We start from the raw sequence: 19792 nt of genomic DNA, 5'->3' as shown, positions 1-19792 counted from the left end.
AGTAGATTTTGATTAGCTTGAAGCTGCCGCTGCTTCTTTTTCAGGCTCCTTGAAGTGGCTATTAGCCAGCGCTTAAAGCGCTCCAGATCGACGGGCTCCTCAGGCATGATAAAGTCTTCATCGCCGAGGCTGGCCTCATCTTTGGAGGGTGGAAGATAATTACTGTCCTCCGAGTCTTTGTTAACGGCCTGTTCATTAGGGCTGACTCGCCCATCCTCCCGTTCATCCTGTTCGGAAGTTGGCCCAACGGGGTCTTCGTTGTCTTCGGCGCCATCTGGAGTATTATTTTATCATGTGCCGGTATTGTTGTTTTTTCCACGGCGTGGTTTAGAGCGGTGCTGCTGATGTCGGCGCTTTGGCTGTATCTCAGGAGGCTTATCCTCAACTGGATCCTTTTTATTGTCGTCGTTGTTCTCTTTGGGTGTATCCACCATGTATACGTCATACGAGGAGGTGGCAGTCCAGCGCCCTATAAGCGGTGGTTTTTGTGCCTGCTCCTCTTTGATATCGTCGTCCATACCGTCGATGTCTTTGGAGTCGTAATCGAGCATGTCGGTTAAGTCTTCGACAGTGGCTATGAAGTGGGTGGTGGCTGGGAAGCGGAATTCTCCATCATCAGCTTCTAATCCAAACCGGATATAATTCAGCTGAGAGTCCCGTGATAAGGAGAGGGCTTTTAATGAGTTTAGCACATCGCCTCAAGGTGAGTGTCGGAAGATGTCCGCAGAACTAAATTCAGCGATCGACGCCTGATCAGGTTCGATGGGCGTGGATGCACGCGGTTCAGAACCTATGTCCGGAGACGAGTCCGAGGTTACGGTGACACAAGCCCCGCTCGAGGTTGGATCTGTGTGCGGCTCTAACACTGCTGAGTCTGCGGCTTCTGTGGCGGGGTTGAACTTCCCGTCCTCGGACGGCGCAGTTTGCTCTAGATCTAGGGCCAGAGCAGTTACAGGCGCTATCTCCTGGGTACGGTCCGATGACAGACTTAGGTCATGTTCATCGTGGTGGTAGGGAGCGGCTGCCATGGGCACGAATCCGTCGAAGATCAAGTCTCCGCGGATATCGGCAACGTAATTCAAGCTTCCAAGCCTGACCTGATGGTCAGGGGCGTAGCTGTCGATCTGCTCTAGATGGCCAACTGAGTTGGCCCACAGTGCGAAGCCGCCGAATACGAACATCTATCCGGGGAGGAAAACCTCCCCCTGGACTGCATCGTTGTAGATGATTGACGGAGCCATCAAACCTTTTGGTGACGACGCAGCGGAACTCTCAATGAAAGCACCAATGTTGATGTCAAAACCGGCAGATCTCGGGTAGGGGGGTCCCGAACTGTGCGTCTAAGGTTGATGGTAATAGGAGGCGGGGGGACACGATGTTTACCCAGGTTTGGGCCCTCTCTATGGAGGTAATACCCTACTTCCTGCTTGATTGATTTTGATGAATATGAGTATTATAAGAGTTGATCTACCACGAGATCGTAATGGCTAAAACCCTAGAAGTCTAGCCTGTATGATTATGATTGCTTCTACAGACTAAACCCTCTGGTTTATATAGACACCGGAGGGGACTAGGGTTGTACAAAGTCGGTTACAGAGAAAGGAATCTACATATCTGAACGCCAAGCTTGCCATCCACGCAAAGGAGAGTCCCATCCGAACACGGGAAGAAGTCTTATGTCTTGTATCTTCATAGCCCATCAATCCGTCCCATGTCACATAGGCCGGACAGCCGAGGACCCCTCAATCCAGGACACCCTCAGTAATGAAGCCCTAAAAATTTCAGCTTCATTGGATCAAGGAAAAATGCACTTCCTTCACAACAAGCATTTTTTGGCCAAAACAGAAAAGATTTTTTGTAGAAAAAATATTCCAAATAACCATGAAATATTTTTGCACTGGGAGGTGTGCCAAGGTCTAAAGAATATTCAGGAATTTTCTCAGATTTTTGTGGGCAAGAAAAATGAAGGTTGCTTTGGAGCAAATGTGACTCAAGTGTGATTTCAGAGGGAATATGAATATTTTTCATTTAAGAAAATATTCCTATGGCCATTTTATGATATATAAGAGAGGAAATGAGGTGTTTGAGAGGGAGGTGGGTCACTTGGGTGAAAATCAAGGAAATGCCCAAGTGGTTTAGTCCAACTGAGTTGATTCAAAACTCCAAATTCAAATAAAAAGACAATGAAATCCAGAAAAAGAAAAGGAGCAAAAACCAGGGTGTCATAGTTTCCTCTGTCTTGAATGCAACGAAAATTGTATGTTTGTGAACCAATTACTGGCTGAAGCAATGATGGAAATCATGGAGGAATCAGAGGTGCACATTCTTGTGCAATAACAACTGATCAGTGTTTTCAGAGACAGTGTATCAAAGAAGGAAGAACTTGCTCACATGCTTATGGACGTCATCCGCGCTGATGTTGCAGACCATGACGTTGTAGATCGTTAGGTTTTGTTCATTTATTTGCACTCGCGTCAATCTTTGATTGCCCAGTGGATGTAATTTCCTGTAATATATGCTGGATGTGCAACATTTTTTCATGTATGTCGTACCTTTGCTTAGCGCACCTCGCATTCTAGCTAACTGGTTGCTAGGAAGCTAAAAAATAGTTAAATTATTAGATAGCATGAACGGTCGTGGGCCCTATATGAAGGAAGCAGCCCACTGCCCTTAATGTGCTTCCCTAATGGGCTCGCAGGAGCCAAAATTCTCATAGGTCTTTGATTGATCGGTTTTGGTCCTGTGCATGATTGCTCGTCGTAATGGGCTCAAATTATCTTTTGGGGCTATAGACATGTTCGAACTTTAGTGGGCCCATTAAGTTAAAGGGCCGTTACCAGGCCGAAAGTTAATTCTCGGCCCTGTTACCTCCCGGGTCGTTAACATGCCAACATCGAAGCGGGTAACAAGTGGGCCAATTTGATTTCGGGTCGTTAACATGTTGATACTAAGGTCGGGCTACATAGGGCTGATAACCCACAAGTATAGGGGATCACAATAGTTTTCGAGGGTAGAGTATTCAACCCAAATTTGTTGATTCGACACAAGGGGAGCCAAAGAATATTCTCAAGTATTAGCAACTGAGTTGTCAATTCAACCACACCTGGAAACTTAGTATCTGCAGCAAAGTGTTTAGTATCAAAGTAATATGATAGTGGTGGTAACGGTAACAAAAGTAAAGACAGTAAAAGTAATGTTTTTGGTATTTGGTAGTGATTGTAACAGTAACAACGGAAAAGTAAATGAGCGAGAACCAGTATATGGAAAACTCGTAGGCACCGGATCAATGATGGATAATTATGCCAGATGTGGTTCATCATGTAACAGTCATAACATAGGGTGACACAGAACTAGCTCCAGTTCATCAATGTAATGTAGGCATGTATTCCGAATATAGTCATGCGTGCTTATGGAAAGGAACTTGCATGACATCTTTTGTCCTACCCTCCTGTGGCTGCGGGGTCCTATTGGAAACTAAGGGATATTATGGCCTCCTTTTAATAGAGAACCAGAACAAAGCATTAGCACATAGTGAATACATGAACTCCTCAAACTATGGTCATCACCGGGAGTGGTTCCGATTATTGTCACTTCGGGGTTGCCGGATCATAACACATAGTAGGTGACTATAGACTTGCAAGATAGGATCAAGAACTCACATATATTCATGAAAACATAATAGGTTCAGATCTGAAATCATGGCACTCGGGCCCTAGTGACAAGCATTAAGCATAGCAAAGTCATAGCAACATCAATCTCAGAACATAGTGGATACTAGGGATGAAACCCTAACAAAACTAACTCGATTACATGATAAATCTCATCCAACCCATCACCGTCCAGCAAGCCTACGATGGAATTACTCACGCACGGCGGTGAGCATCATGAAATTGGTGATGGAGGATGGTTGATGATGACGACGGCGACGAATCGCCCTCTCCGGAGCCCCGAACAGACTCCAGATCAGCCCTCGCAAGAGAGATTAGGGCTTGGCGGCGGCTCCCTATCGTAAAATGCGATGATTTCTTCTCTCTGATTTTTTTTCTCCCCGAAAGCCAATATATGGAGTTGGAGTTGGCGTTGGAGGGCCACCAGGGGGCCCGCGAGGTAGGGGGGCGTGCCCCCCACCCTCATGGACAGGGTGTGGGCCCCCTGGTCTTCATCTTTTGCGAGGATTTTTCTTTATTTTTTCTAAGGTGTTTCGTGGAGTTTCAGGACATTCCGAGAATCTTTATTTTGTGCACAAAAAACAACACCATGGCAATTCTGCTGAAAACAGCGTTAGTTCGGGTTAGTTCCATTCAAATCAGACAAGTTAGAGTTCAAAACAAGGGCAAAAGTGTTTGGGAAAGTAGATACGACAGAGACGTATCAACTCCCCCAAGCATAAACCCTTGCTTGTCCTCAAGCAATTCAGTTGACAAACTGAAAGAGAAAAAGAAAAACTTTTACAAACTCTATTTGCTCTTGTTGTTGTAAACACGAAAAGCCAGCATTCAAGTCTCAGCAATTATTATGAACTAACCATACTCACAATGACACATAGGTCTCACAATTGCGCATATCAATAGCATAATCAGCTAGCTAGCCATAATAGCAAAACTCAGATGACAACACTTTCTCAAAATAATCATAACATGGTATAACAAAATGGTATCTCGCTAGCCCTTTCTGAGACTGCAAAACATAAATGCAGAGTACCTTCAAAGATCAAGGACTGACTAAACATTGTAATTCATGGTAAAAGAGATCCAGTCAAGTCATACCCAATATAAACCAATAATAATGAATACAAACGACAGTGTGCTCTCCACCGGGTGCTTTTTAATAAGAAGGGTGATGACTCAACATAAAAGTAAATAGATAGGCCCTTCGCAGAGGGAAGCGGGGATTTGTAGAGGTGCCAGAGCTCGGTTTTGAAATAGAGATAAATTATATATTGAGCGGCATACTTTCATTGTCAACATAACAACTAAAAGACAACGGTATCTTCCATGCTAAGCAGATTATAGGCGGTTCCCAAACAAAATGGTAAAGTTTATACTCCCCTTCCTCCACAAGCATCAATCCATGGCTTGCTCGAAACAACGAGTGCCTCCAACATTCAACGGGTCCCAAGGGGAGTTTTGTTTACAGTTATTTTGATTTAGTTTGCACAAAGCATGGGACTGGGCATCCCGGATACCAGCCTTTTTCTCGTGAATGAGGAGCGGAGTCCACTCCTCTTGAGAATAACCCGCCTAACACGGAAGATAAGGGCAGCTCTAGTTGACATATGAGTTATTCAAGCATGCAAAACAGAATGTTTATTTGAAGGTTTAGAGTTTGGCACACACAAATTTACTTGGAACGGCAGGTAAATACCGCATATAGGTAGGTATAGTGGACTCATATGGAATAACTTTGGAGTTTAAAGAGTTTGGATGCACAAGCAGTATTCCCACTTAGTACAGGTGAAGGCTAGCAAAAGACTGGGAAGCGACCAACTGAGAGAGCGACAATAGTCATAAATATGCATCAAGATTAATTTACACCGAATACAAGCATGAGTAGGATATAATCCACCATGAACATAAATATCATGAAGGCTATGTTGATTTGATTCAACTACATGTGTAAACATGTGCCAAGTCTAGTTACTCAATTCATTTAAAGGAGGATACCATCCCATCATACCACATAATAATCATTCTAATAGCATGTTGGCACACAAGGTAAACCATTATAACTCATAGCTAATCAAACATGGCACAAGCAACTATAATCTCTAAATGTCATTGCAAATATGTTTACTTCATAATAGCTGAATCAATAATGATGAATCATCATATTTACAAAAACAAGAGAGGTCGAGTTCATACCAGCTTTTCTCATCCCAATAAGAACATCATATATCATCCTTATTGCCTTTCACTTGCACGACCGAACGATGTGGATAATAATAGGAGTGCACGTGCATTGGACTAAGATGGAATCTACAAGCATTCAACTCAAGAGAGAACACAAGTAATACGGGCTCTGAGTTTAAATAATCAATCATGCATATAAGAGCCACTAAGCATTTTCAATACGATCTTCTCGACCCCCCCAAAAAAGGAACCGAAATAAAAACTATTTACGCGGGAAAGCTCCCAACAAGTAAAAAGAAGAACGGGAAATATTTTTGGGGTTTCTCTTTAATTCTACTACAAACTTGAAAAGTAAACTAACTAATTTTTTTTGTTTTTCTTAAGGTTTATCAAACACACTAGAAGAAAACTAGAAGAGGAAATTTAAACTAGCATGGATAATACAATGAAAAAGTTTGAGCACCGACATCTAGCAATAAGTGTGTGTGAACATGAATGTAATGTCGGTGGGAAATACGTACTCCCCCAAGCTTAGGCTTTTGTCCTAAGTTGGTCTATTGCCAGGGATGGCCTGGCGGATATCCGTAGGTGAAGCTGGGGTCATACTGTGGCAAAGAAGGCTCCGGCTGCCATTGGCTGGCAGCCTCCTCTGGATCCCAAGAATAAACGGATAGTCGTGGAGGCTCATCTTGTGGCTCTGGTTCCGGGGCGGGTGCAGGATTTTGATAGGCTTGAATGGCCGCCCACGGAACGATGTGAGGACCTATAGACAAGTTAAACAAAGAGGGAGCAGGCAAAGTAATAATCTCAGGGTGATGTTTATCAAAGTACAATTTATATTTGAGTTCCCCTTCGCGACTCTTAATAAGAAAATCATGCGCTAGCATACTCCTATAATCTAAATAAGCACGAGGCAGCGATTTTTCCTCTTCCTCCTCATGCCTAATAGGTATTTCAAAATGTTCAGCTAGGCGTGAGGCATAAATACCTCTATAGATGGGGCCTTTAGTACGGTTCAGACTTAACCACCTAGCAACAGTTCCACCCATACTAACAGAGTTATTTCGGTATAAACCATTGAACAAAATAATCACATCAGGAATACTAAGGTTTCCACAGTTTCTGCGACCTATCAAGCAACGACTAGCAAATAAGGCAAAGTAGCGTAAAACAGGAAAATGTATGCTAGTGATTCTTGCATCAGAACCTTCCTGGTTTCTCCCACCGTGATAGTGTTAATAAAAGCTTCTACTTCATTACGGTGTGGTTCATCCAAGGTGCCCTCAAAAGGTATTTTGCAAACCTCGCAAAATTCAGCTAATGGCATCCTCTTAATAACATCATATAAATGAAATTCTACCGATGGAGGTGAACTCTTAGGGAAAAAGTAGAAATTTTGCACAAAAGTATTTGTGAGTAAGAGATACTGATGACGTTGGTCGCGGAGGAAGTCGGTGAGGCCAGCATTCTCAATTAATAAATAGAAATCTTCATAAATCCCGTCTCTCCTCAAGAAGTCATCGGAAGGCCATTCACATGGCCGGACCTCCGCGGTGCGAGGCAAATTAAATTTGGGCTTCTGTTCTTCTTCCTTTTATTTTTCCTTCGAGCTTCGGCTCGACGAGCCCCTCAAAAGTCTCTTCATTATTTCTGAAACAATCTGAAATTTTTAGTAACTTCAAATAAAAGTGAACCAACTTCAATAAAATTGATAGCAACAACTCCTGCAAGTGTCTAGAGCCTATATAAAGAATTGGAACTACTTGGAACCATATAAATTTGACATGCAAGCTCAAGAACATGGTCACCTATGCAGCACAAATTTGTAATGAATAAAGAACTTGAACAAAAACTAATTGGGCCAATGGAGGAGTCACATACCAAGGAACAATCTCCCCAAGCAGTTTTGTGAGAGGTGCTTTGAGCAAGGAGATCGAAAATCATAGCAACGGGGGCTGGAACTCGTGCTTGAGTTGGTTTTTCGTGTTTGTGTGAGAAAGAGGAAGAAGATGGGTGCAGGAATAAGTGGAGGAGGGCCACCGTGGGCCCACGAGGAACGGGGGGTGCGCCCAGGGGGGGTAGGGCACGCCCTCCAACCTCATGGCCAGGTGGAAGCTCCCACCGCGGTGATTTTTGCATAGTAAATTCTTAAATATTCCCAAAAAAATCATATTAAATTGGCATGGAATTCTGAGGACTTTTATTTTCGGGAATTTTTATATTACACGGATAAGTCGGGAGACAGACAGAAAAGTACTATTTTACTTTATTTCTACTAAATAACAGAAAATATAAAGAGGGTACAGAAGGTTGTGCTTCTAGTTTCATCCATCTCGTTATCATCAAAATGAATCCACTAACAAGGTTGATCAAGTCTTGTTAACGAGCTCATTCCGATTAACACGGAACTGGAGAAATTTCGAATAGCACTAAGTTACCTCAACGGGGATATGAAAATCCCCAACAATAAGTATATCATACTTTTTCTTGACAGTAGGGAGAGGAAATTCAAAACCTCCAAATATAATCGATGGAATTTTTCAATAGAGTTGATACTGTAAACTTGAGGTTGTTTCCTCGGAAAGTGTACCGTGTGCTCATTACCATTAACATGAAAAGTGACATTGCCTTTGTTGCAATCAATAACAGCCCCTGTAGTATTAAGGAATGGTCTTCCAAGAATAATAGACATACTATCATCCTCAGGAATATCAAGAATAAAAAAGTCTGTTAAAATAGTAACGTTTGCAACCACAACATGCACATCCTCACAAATACCGACAGGTATAGCAGTTGATTTATTAGCCATTTGCAAAGATATTTCAGTAGGTGTCAACTTATTCAAGTCAAGTCTACGATATAAAGAGAGAGGCATAACACAAACACCGGCTCCAAGATCACACAAGGCGGTTTTGACATAATTTCTCTTAATGGAGCATGGTATAGTAGGTACTTCGGGATCTCCAAGTTTCTTTGGTATTCCACCCTTAAAAGTATAATAAGCAAGCATGGTGGAAATTTCAGCTTCAGGTATCTTTCTTTTATTAGTAATAATATCCTTCGTATACTTAGAACAAGGACTTGTTTTGAGAACATCAGTTAATCGCATACGCAAAAAGATAGGTCTAATCATTTCAGCAAAGCGCTCAAAATCATCATCATCCTTTTTCTTGGATGGTTTCGGGGGAAAAGGCATGGGTTTTTGAACCCATGGTTCCCTTTCTTTACCATGTTTCCTAGCAACGAAATCCCTTTTATCATAACGTTGATTCCTTGATTGTGGGTTATCAAGATCAACGGCAGGTTCGGCTTCTACATCATTATCATTACTAGGTTGAGCATCAACATGAACATTATCATTAGCATTATCATTGGGTTCACGTTCATCACCTGATTGTGTTTCAGCATCAGAAACAGAAGTATCATTTGGATTCTCAGGTGGCTCAGCGATAGGTTCACTAGAAGTTTGCAAAGTCCTATCATTTTTCTTTTTCTTCCTTTTAGAAGAACTAGGCACATCAATATCATTTCTCTTAGAATCTTGCTCGATTCTCTTAGGGTGGCCTTCAGGATACAAAGGTTCCTGAGTCATTCTGCCGGTCCTAGTAGCCACTCTAACAGCATAATCATTTTTCTTACTATTCATTTCATCAAGCGCTTCTTTTTGAGATTTAAGTACTTGTTCTACTTGAGTGGTAACCATAGAAGCATGTTTGCTAACAAGTTTACGTTCACCTCTAATATCAGCCATATAATCACCCAAGCGTTTAATCATAAAGGCATCTTGTTTTAGTTGTCTACCAAAATAAGCATTAAAGTCATCTTGCTTAAACATAAAGTTATCAAACTCATCCAGGCACTGACTAGCAATTTTAGTAGGAGGGACTTCAGCTTTATCATATCTATAGAGAGAATTTACCTTTACTACCTGTGTCGGGATATCGGGAGGCTCTTCAGTAAATAAGTAATTGAGATCATATACTTCTTCAACAGGCGGTAAATTAAGACCGTGTATTTCTTCAATAGGAGGTAAATTCTTAACATCTTCAGTTTTGATACCTTTCTCTTTCATAGATTTCTTTGCCTCTTGCATATCTTCAGGACTGAGAAATAAAACACCTCTCTTCTTTGGAGTTGGTTTAGGAATAGGCTCAATAATTGGCTCAGAAATTGGCTCAGGAGCTAGCTCGGGAGCTGGCTCGGGAGGTGCCTAATTATTTTCATTTGTCAACATATTTTTCAATAGAATTTCTGCTTCATCCGGTGTTCTTTCCCTGAAAAGAGAACCAGCACAACTATCCAAGTAATCTCTGGAAGCATCGGTTAGTCCATTATAAAATATATCAAGTATTTCAGGTTTCTTAAGAGGATGATCAGGCAAAGCATTAAGTAACTTGAGAAGCCTCCCCCAAGCTTGTGGGAGACTCTCTTCTTCAATTTGCACAAAGTTATATATTTCCCTCAAGGCTGCTTGTTTCTTATGAGTAGGGAAATATTGAGCAGAGAAGTAATAAATCATATCCTGGGGACTTTGCACACAACCAGGATCAAGAGAATTAAACCATATCTTAGCATCACCCTTTAATGAGAACGAAAATATTTTTGAGTAAATAAAGATAGCGCGATCTCTCATTATTAGTAAACAGGGCAGCTATATCATTCAACTTAGTAAGATGTGACACAATAGTTTCAGATTCATAGCCATAGAAAGGATCGGATTCAACCAAAGTAATTATATCTGGATCAACAGAAAAATCATAATAATCCTTATCGGGAACACAAATAGGTGAAGTAGCAAAAGCAGGATCGGGTCTCATTCTATCTCTAAGAGATTCTTTACTCCATTTAACTAGAAACCTCTTAAGTTCATATCTATCCTGGCAAGCAAAAATAGCGGCAGAAGATTCTGCATCAAAAAGATAACCTTCAGGAATAGGAGGCATATTTTAATCATCACTCTCATCATTGTATTCAGGTGTAATAATTTCTCTTTCTCTAGACCTAGCAATTTGCTCATCGAGAAATTCACCAAGGGGCACAGTAGTATCAAGCATAGAAGTGGTTTCATCACAAGTATCATGCATAGCAGAAGTGGCATCATTAATAACATACGACATATCGGAATTCATAGCAGTAGCAGGTTTAGGTGTCGCAAGCTTACTTATAACACAAGGAGAATCTAGTGCAGAGCTAGATGGCAGTTCCTTACCTCCCCTCGTAGTTGAGGGTAAAATCTTGGTGTTAGCATCTTTCAAGTTCTTCATAGTGTCCAGCAGATATAAATCCCAAGTGACTCAAAGAATAGAGCTATGCTCCCCGGCAACGGTGCCAGAAAAAGATCTTGATAACCCACAAGTAGAGGGGATCGCAACAGTTTTCGAGGGTAGAGTATTCAACCCAAATTTGTTGATTTGACACAAGGGGAGCCAAAGAATATTCTCAAGTATTAGCAAATGAGTTCTCAATTCAACCACACCTGGAAACTTAGTATCTGCAGCAAAGTGTTTAGTAGCAAAGTAATATGATAGTGGTGGTAACGGTAACAAAAGTAAAGACAGTAAAAGTAATGTTTTTGGTATTTGGTAGTGATTGTAACAGTAACAACGGAAAAGTAAATGAAGCGAGAACCAGTATATGGAAAACTCGTAGGCACCGGATCAATGATGGATAATTATGCCGGATGTGGTTCATCATGTAACAGTCATAACATAGGGTGACACAGAACTAGCTCCAGTTCATTAATGTAAGGTAGGCATGTATTCCGAATATAGTCATACGTGCTTATGGAAAAGAACTTGCATGACATCTTTTGTCCTACCCTCCCGTGGCAGCGGGGTCCTATTGGAAACTAAGGGATATTAAGGCCTCCTTTTAATAGAGAACCGGAACAAAGCATTAGCACATAGTGAATACATGAACTCCTCAAACTATGGTCATCACCGGGAGTGGTTCCGATTATTGTCACTTCGGGGTTGCCGGATCATAACACATAGTAGGTGACTATAGACTTGCAAGATAGGATCAAGAACTCACATATATTCATGAAAACATAATAGGTTCAGATCTGAAATCATGGCACTCGGGCCCTAGTGACAAGCATTAAGCATAGCAAAGTCATAGCAACATCAATCTCAGAACATAGTGGATACTAGGGATCAAACCCTAACAAAACTAACTCGATTACATGATAAATCTCATCCAACCCATCACCGTCCAGCAAGCCTACGATGGAATTACTCACGCACGGCGGTGAGCATCATGAAATTGGTGATGGAGGATGGTTGATGATGACGACGGCGACGAATCCCCCTCTCCGGAGCCCCGAACGGACTCCAGATCAGCCCTCCCGAGAGAGATTAGGGCTTGGCGGCGGCTCCGTATCGTAAAACGCGATGATTTCTTCTCTCTGATTTTTTTCTCCCTGAAAGCCAATATATGGAGTTGGAGTTGGCGTCGGAGGGCCACCAGGGGGCCCACGAGGTAGGGGGGCGCGCCCCCCACCCTCGTGGACAGGGTGTGGGCCCCCTGGTCTTCATCTTTTGCGAGGATTTTTCTTCATTTTTTCTAAGGTATTCCGTGGAGTTTCAGGACATTCCGAGAATCTTTATTTTCTGCACAAAAAACAACACCATGGCAGTTCTGCTGAAAACAGCGTCAGTCCGGGTTAGTTCCATTCAAATCATACAAGTTAGAGTTCAAAACAAGGGCAAATGTGTTTGGAAAAGTAGATACGACGGAGTCGTATCAAGGGCCCAACTATACTATGTGCCTTTAGAAGGCCGAAAGAGACAGCGGGCTCGTACTGGACCATGAAGAGCATGGGCCGCTAAGAGGCCGAAAGTCAGGTCGTACTGTATATGGCCCAACTGTGTTGTGGGCCTCTAGCAGGCCGAAAGAGAAACCGGGCTGGTATTGGACCATGAAGAGCATGGGCCGTTAAAAGGCCAAAACTCAGGTCCGACTGCAAATGGCCCAACTCATTCATGGGTCGTTAATAGGCTAATAGACACACCGGTCCGGAAATTGGCCCAACACTTAAATGGGTCGCTAAAAGGCCAAAATACGTACATCCTGAAAATTGGCCCATCCCTTGATTGGGTCGTTAACACGCCGAAACCACATCAGGCCGATATTGAGCCCAAATATATAGCGGGCTATTTACGGGCTCGAACAGACAATGGGCTGCAATGGTGTCAAATCATTAACGGGCCGTTGATGGGCAGAATTGGCACATCTCATATGGGCCTTGGACTTAAATGGACCTGACACAAGTAGGCCTTATATGGGCTGGCCTGCTAATTTTTACTGGGCCAGCCTTTTTCACCGGAATGGGCCACTATTGGGCCTTGCCACGTGCCGACGTATCATAGGCGCCTCCCGTACTATGAGTGGATGACATCTGTCTGAGCCGACACGTTGATCCTCCAGCGAATGAGAATTTTACACGTGGAAAATCCCCATTGGTCGGGGTTGTTAACGAGTTATCGGATCTAAACCGAAACCCGATAGCTTAACAGCGACCCGTTATGGTGGATGCCACATGTCAGTTACCCTTGACGAAAGCAATTCTATGACGCATGATTTATCATCATGGAAGTGGAAACTTTCGTGATGATAATTTTGGTAATTTCATGGAACACTTCTACGACAACACCGGTATGACTATCCTGATTCTGTCATAAAATTGTCATGGATGTACATGCATGACAAAAAATGTGACCTACTGTGACAAACACGTATCATCACAGAAGTGTATTTTTTTGTAGTACATACTCTCTTCTTTCAGCAGCAAGTTTCCTTTGTGGTAAGCAAAAATAATCAAAAGGGCGAAATTTAATAGGGTAAGGATCCCTAAGATCGAGTGCGGGAGGAATAGGTTCCTCCTTCGGCCCCTTATAGTTTATAATCAACTCATCATTATAAGATTTTCTTTGGTGAAATGTCATAAGCTTATCTCCTAGTACAAACTCTAGTCCGTTATTTTGTATAGCAAAATTATCATTAAGTTCAAGGATCTTATCAACCAAAACCTCAGTAGGGTAAGTTCAAAAACAAAACCTTAGTAGGGACTCTTTTTCTCAAATTTTCATTATAGGCAACAAAATCAGGGGATTGCAATCTCATTATTTCCTATTGATTCAAAAGGATTTCCTCCATGGGAGGACAACCAGCATTTATTTTATAATGAGCAAAAATTTCGCTCGCTTCTTTCATGATAAATCTAAACTCGTGGGCTAGAAATATAGTGGTGGCATGCTTAACTTGAGAGTGTTGAATATTAGAAATCTCTAGGAAAATCCTTTGTATGCTAGGATGCATATGAACAAGTTATCTTTCAAGTTCAATTATGAGAAAAGCTATAGCATCCGCAAGACTATTAGTTTTATGAAGAATAGATCCTCCTAGCATAGGTAGCATACTAGCACAAGTACATAAATCTTGAATAACACCTTGTCCAATATATTACCGCTACCAATACGGATTTTCTTTGTATGCATAGCAGTAGATTCTTCATGAGGATCATTATTAGCAAAGTCATCAAAAAAATCCTCAAGATTACTACTATCCTTTTCGATAAAAACCTCCTCAGATTCAGACATAGTGGCAACAAACTGATGAGAGTTTATGATGGGTACTTGGTAGGCTTGATGTAGATCTCCCCGGCAACGGCGCCAAAAATTCTTCCTGCTACTTCTTGAGTTTGCGTTGGTTTTTCCCTTGAAGAGGAAAGGGTGATGCAGCATAGTAGAGATAAGTATTTCCCTCAGTTAAGAACCAAGGTATCAATCCTGTAGGAGAAACGTGCAAATCCCCAATAGATGCACCCACACAAACAATCAAACACTTGCACCCAACGCGATAAAGGGGTTGTCAATCCCTTCACAGTCACTTGCAAAGGTGAGATCTGATAGAGATACATAGAACTAAACAAAAGATAAAATATTTTTGGGTTTTTTGGTTTATAGATCTGAAAATAAAAGATTGCAAAATAGTAAATCAGAAACTAATATGATGGAAAATAGACCTGGGGTCCATTGGTTTCACTAGAGGCTTCTCTCATGAAGGCAAATAATATGGTGGGTGAACAAATTACTGTCGTGCAATTAATAGAAAAGCGAAAACTTATGATGATATCCAAGGCAATGATTATGCATATAGGCATCATGTCTATGTCAAGTAGACTGACTCCTGCCTGCATCTACTCCTATTACTCGACACATCGACCGCTATCCAGCATGCATCCAGAGTATTAAGTTTATAAAGAACGGAGTAACGCCTTAAGATGTCATGATGTAGAGGAATAAACTCATGCAATATGATGAAAACGCCATCTTTTTATCCTCGATGGCAACAATTCCATACATGTCTCGCTACCCCTACTTTGTCACTGGGTAAAATCATGCAAGATTGAACCTAAAGCTAAGCGCCTCTCCCATTGCAAGAAAAACCAATCTAGTTGGCCAAACCAAACCGATAGTTCAAAGAGAAATACAAAGATATCAAATCATGCATATAAGAATTCAGAGAAGATTCAAATAATATTCATAGATAAACTGATCATAAATCCACAATTCATTGGATCTCGACAAACACACCGCAAAACAAGATTACATCAGATAGATCTCCAAGAACATCGAGGAGAACATGGTATTGAGAATCAAAGAGAGAGAAGAAGTCATCTAGCTACTAGCTATGGACCCATAGGTCTGTGGTAAACTACTCACGCTTCATCGAAAGGGCAATAGAGTTGATGTAGATGCCCTCTATGATTGAATCCCCCTCCGGAAGGATGCCAGAAAAGGCCCCAATATGAGATCTCACGGGAACAGAAGTTTGCGGAGGAGGAAAAGTATTTTGTTGAGGGAGTCCTGGACCAAGGGGTCCTCGGGCGTCCGATTTATTGGATATGGGCCGGACTGATGGGCCGTCAAGATAAAAGGCAGAAGACAACCTCTCATGTCCGGTAGGGACTTCCGTATACGTGGATGGCAAGTTTAGGTGTCCGGATATACTATTTCCTTTCTGTTAAACCGACTTTGTACACCCCTAAGCCCCTCTGGTATCTATATAAATTTGAGGGTTAGATCGAAGGCAGGATCACAACATTGATAGGCTAGCCAAGCTAGGGTTTAGCCATTATGATCTCGAGCTAGATCAACTCTTGTAACCCCTATACTCATCGAATATAATCAACCAGGAGTAGGGTTTTACCTCCATTAAGAGGGCCCGAACTTGGATAAACAGTGTGTCCTTTTGATCATACCATCGATCCTCAGACATACAGCTTGGGCCCCCTAGCCGAGATCTACCGGTTTTGACACCGACATTGGTGCTTTCATTGAGAGCTCCGTTGTATCATTGACAGAAGGATTGATGGCTCGCCTCTTCACAAACAATGACGCTACTTCCAGGGAAACCTTCCTCCGCGGACAGGTCTTTGTGTTCGGCAGCTTCGTGCTTTGTGCCAACTCGACCGCCTGCCTCGAGCAGGTCGACAGTTACGCCTTCGGCCACCAGTTCAGGTTTGGAAACCTGAACTACATCACTGACATCCGAGGAGATCTAGTCTTCGAGGGGTTCGCAGCCCCGGTTGCTGCCCCTTGCCCCCATGATGGAAGCTCTTCGGATCCGCTCTTAGATCCCGTCCAGGGGTCGACACTCACACCCGCCTTGGTCGTAGATCCAGACCGGGTAGCAACGTCCGAGGACGGGGGGTCATCCCCGCCGGACTCTCTTCTACCATGGAACTTCCGACCGAAGACCCAGATGCGGTTTTGGACTCGCCTCTCGACGATAGCTTCGAACTATCAAAGTCTGCGTCGATCGGGCCCGATCAGTGTCTGTCGCTGAACTTAGCCCTATAGATTCGCGGACTCTAACACAGCTTTCACCCTTAGACGAAGCACTGGGTTTGATGCGATATCTCGCCATTATGGGGGGTTTGCCTCCAAGCTGCACCAAGCATGGGCTGGGGGCTGGGAGCACGGAATTTTATGACCCGCCCACCACCCACTGAATAGCCATTGTCGAGGATTTAACCGACAAGCTGGACTACGCGTCCGAAGACATCAACGGTATGGACGACGATGCTAACACCAAATTAGGCCAAGTCCCACCCATCACAGGGCGCTGGACGGCCACTCCAACCTATGACGTATACATGGTGGACACTCCTAATAAAAAGGATGATGAGGATAATCAGAGCCCTGATGAGGACAAGCCCGTTGAGTAACCACCAAAGTGCTGACATCAGCGGTGCCGCTCATGATTGCATCGGGCAAAGGATAGTAATACCGGGACCGGAGATATTGAAACCCTGGTTATTGCCGAAGATCCCAAACACCCCGTCAAGCCCACATCCGCACAGGATGAGAGGGAGGAGGGTCAGTATAGCCCCGAACACACTGGTCACGAAGACTTGGAAGACAACAATTATATGCTAGTCTCCGAGGAGGATGTTAGCTGTCGTGGTTCTAAGCCTGACAGTAGAAAGGGGGGTAGGTATGGAGAGGCAAGATCTTAGCTATGGCGAAGATGTACACACGAGGTTTACGAGTTCATGCCCTTCTCGGAGGAAGTAACAGCCCTACGTCTCGGTGCCCGGAGGCGGTCGATTGGATTATGTGTGTTGTGTTACAGGGGGTGCGAACCCTTGTCCCAGAGGAGGGGGTGGCTTATATAGAGTGCGCCAGGACCCCCAGCCCACCTCCATTACAAAGGGGCTTAATGTACATAAAGTAGGGGCATTACTGGTAACGGCAGTCTTTAATACTCTTAATGCTCATGAAGACTAAGGAGTGAATGCCCGGCCGTCGTGCGCTCTTCCGACTCCTGGTCTTCGATATAGTCGAGTCATTCTCCATATGGTTGAGTGAAAGTGGGGAATGACGGTCGAGTGATTATATTGTCGAGTGGATTCTTGATCTTCTTATCTTCTGGGGTAGTGACCTTGGGTAAGACATATAGGTCAGGCCTATGACCCTACACCAGGTCTGTATCCTCATCAGTAGCCCCCGAATGGATTAAGGTGCGGGTGCAAAATAGGCTAAAATTGAACTTGTTCTGAGCTTCGGGATCTCGCGAGTGCTTTCTGCAAGTCCGAATGCCTGCGTCGATATTTGGTGTCGACTCAGTCGCCTTGATCCATTCAATGGAAAGTCGAGTGAATTGTTGATCTTATATGCCGAGTGTCGTGTTGGAGCGCGGGATCCTGGGCGCAATTGCCTGCAGTGTATCCCGAATTTCACAGCATACGAAATTTCGGGGAAGCGCGCCAGACGGGGAGTGCTGAAGCAGGCGGAGCGGATAAACAGTGATTCCTCGATTCCCGCGCCGCCTTTTTCGCCATGTACGATGTGCGCGACTGTTGCGGGATTTGACAGGATCGCCTGGTCCCACACGTCAGCCACTCGAAAACAATTTCTTATAAGGTGACCGGACCGAGGCGTCTGCACTGTGCACTTCTTCTCTTCCTTCTTCTTTCTCCGCTTCTCCGCCGCACCTTATTCTTCCACTATGACGCCGCCACCCCGTCGCCATGGTGAAGGACGAGACGGCGGTGATACAGCATGCGAAGAAGATGAAGGGGGTGGCGAGGGGCAAGAAGTAGCAACACGGGTCGTCGTCGCGCGTGGGGCTGCCGCCGGGCTAGATCCAGGGCGATTGGATCCGGTCGTCGATTCAGCAGGCGGACCTGGACGAGCTGGCGGAGTCGGGGTTAATCGCCAAGGGAGCGGCGAGGTTGCCGAAGGGGGAGATGAGTCCTCAGCCTCGACCGGGTGAGTGTGTCCTGCTCGCCACCCACGTCGACCACGGTTTTTCACTTCCCCTGCATCCTTTCTTCCGGGGGTTCCTGAACATTTTTGGTTCTCAACTCCACCATTTCTCTCCCAACACCATCACGTACTTAGCTGCTTTCATGTTGATGTGTGAGAACTTCTTGGGGTGTTGACCGCACTGGGGTCTTTTCAAACGCATCTTCACCATTCGTTCCCAATCGGTAAAAAAGGCGAAGTCGAGTGACTCGAAAACCCATGTTATCCAGATGTTTGGGGGTTTAGGTATCCAAAAGAGGAAAGGGAGTGTCTTTCCTGCCATGACTCTTCCTGAATCTGTTAGAGGCTGGCAGTCGACTTGCTTCTATTGCCAAGATGTCGCGGCTCCAGGTCAGTTGACCGGCCTTCCCCACTTCTCATTCGACCGAGTCCAGACCCCTGCTCCACTGAAAGTGACTACTGGTGAGACCATGGAGACGAGAATGTTGGTGGATAGCATGGTTCAGCTTATCAATGATGGCGTTACGGGTCTGGATCTGTTGGAGGTGTTTCTCAGTCGACGCATCCAACCTCTTCAGGCCCGCGATCACCCGATGTGGCTGTATTCTGGACCGGACGACACCGCTCAGGTCCATCCAGAAGAAGTGTCATCTGAAACGGTGGCTTTGTGGCTGAGGAGCATCACAGGCAATCAGGACAATCCCAGAGGATCCAGGCGAGTTGTTCCCTTTAGTAGCGTAAACCCACCCGACAAGATGTGCTTTTTGTTCTGACTGCTTCTCATTCATGCTCCGACTGCACTTGATATTGACCGACTCTTGTTTGACCAATTTGTTCTGCAGGTGTTCACTGAGATGCATTCGATGCCCAATGGTGAACAGGCTTTGGAACAGGCCCAGGAGGGGGAGGACAGCGTGGAAGATAGTGCCGAGTGGGATTCTCAGGGAGACAATGAGGAGGAGGAGAGCGAGGAGTCGGACGAGGAGGAGGAAGTCGACTCGCCACCGTGCTCCGAACGTCGATCCAAACAGCAGCATGATCCGGCTGGCGGGTGCGGGAAAGGCGTGGGTCCGAGTGCCAATACTCAGAAGCGCACTCGGACGTCGACTCTGGAGCCGACGGAGAAGGTGGCCAAGCAGCTCAAAGTAGCTCCTCCGAAGCCCGGAA

This window comes from Triticum aestivum, chromosome 2B (assembly GCF_018294505.1).
Source record: "Triticum aestivum cultivar Chinese Spring chromosome 2B, IWGSC CS RefSeq v2.1, whole genome shotgun sequence".
Taxonomy (NCBI): Eukaryota; Viridiplantae; Streptophyta; class Magnoliopsida; order Poales; family Poaceae; genus Triticum; species Triticum aestivum.
The sequence above is the reverse complement of the archived record's forward strand: the minus strand, read 5'-3'. Positions refer to the sequence as shown.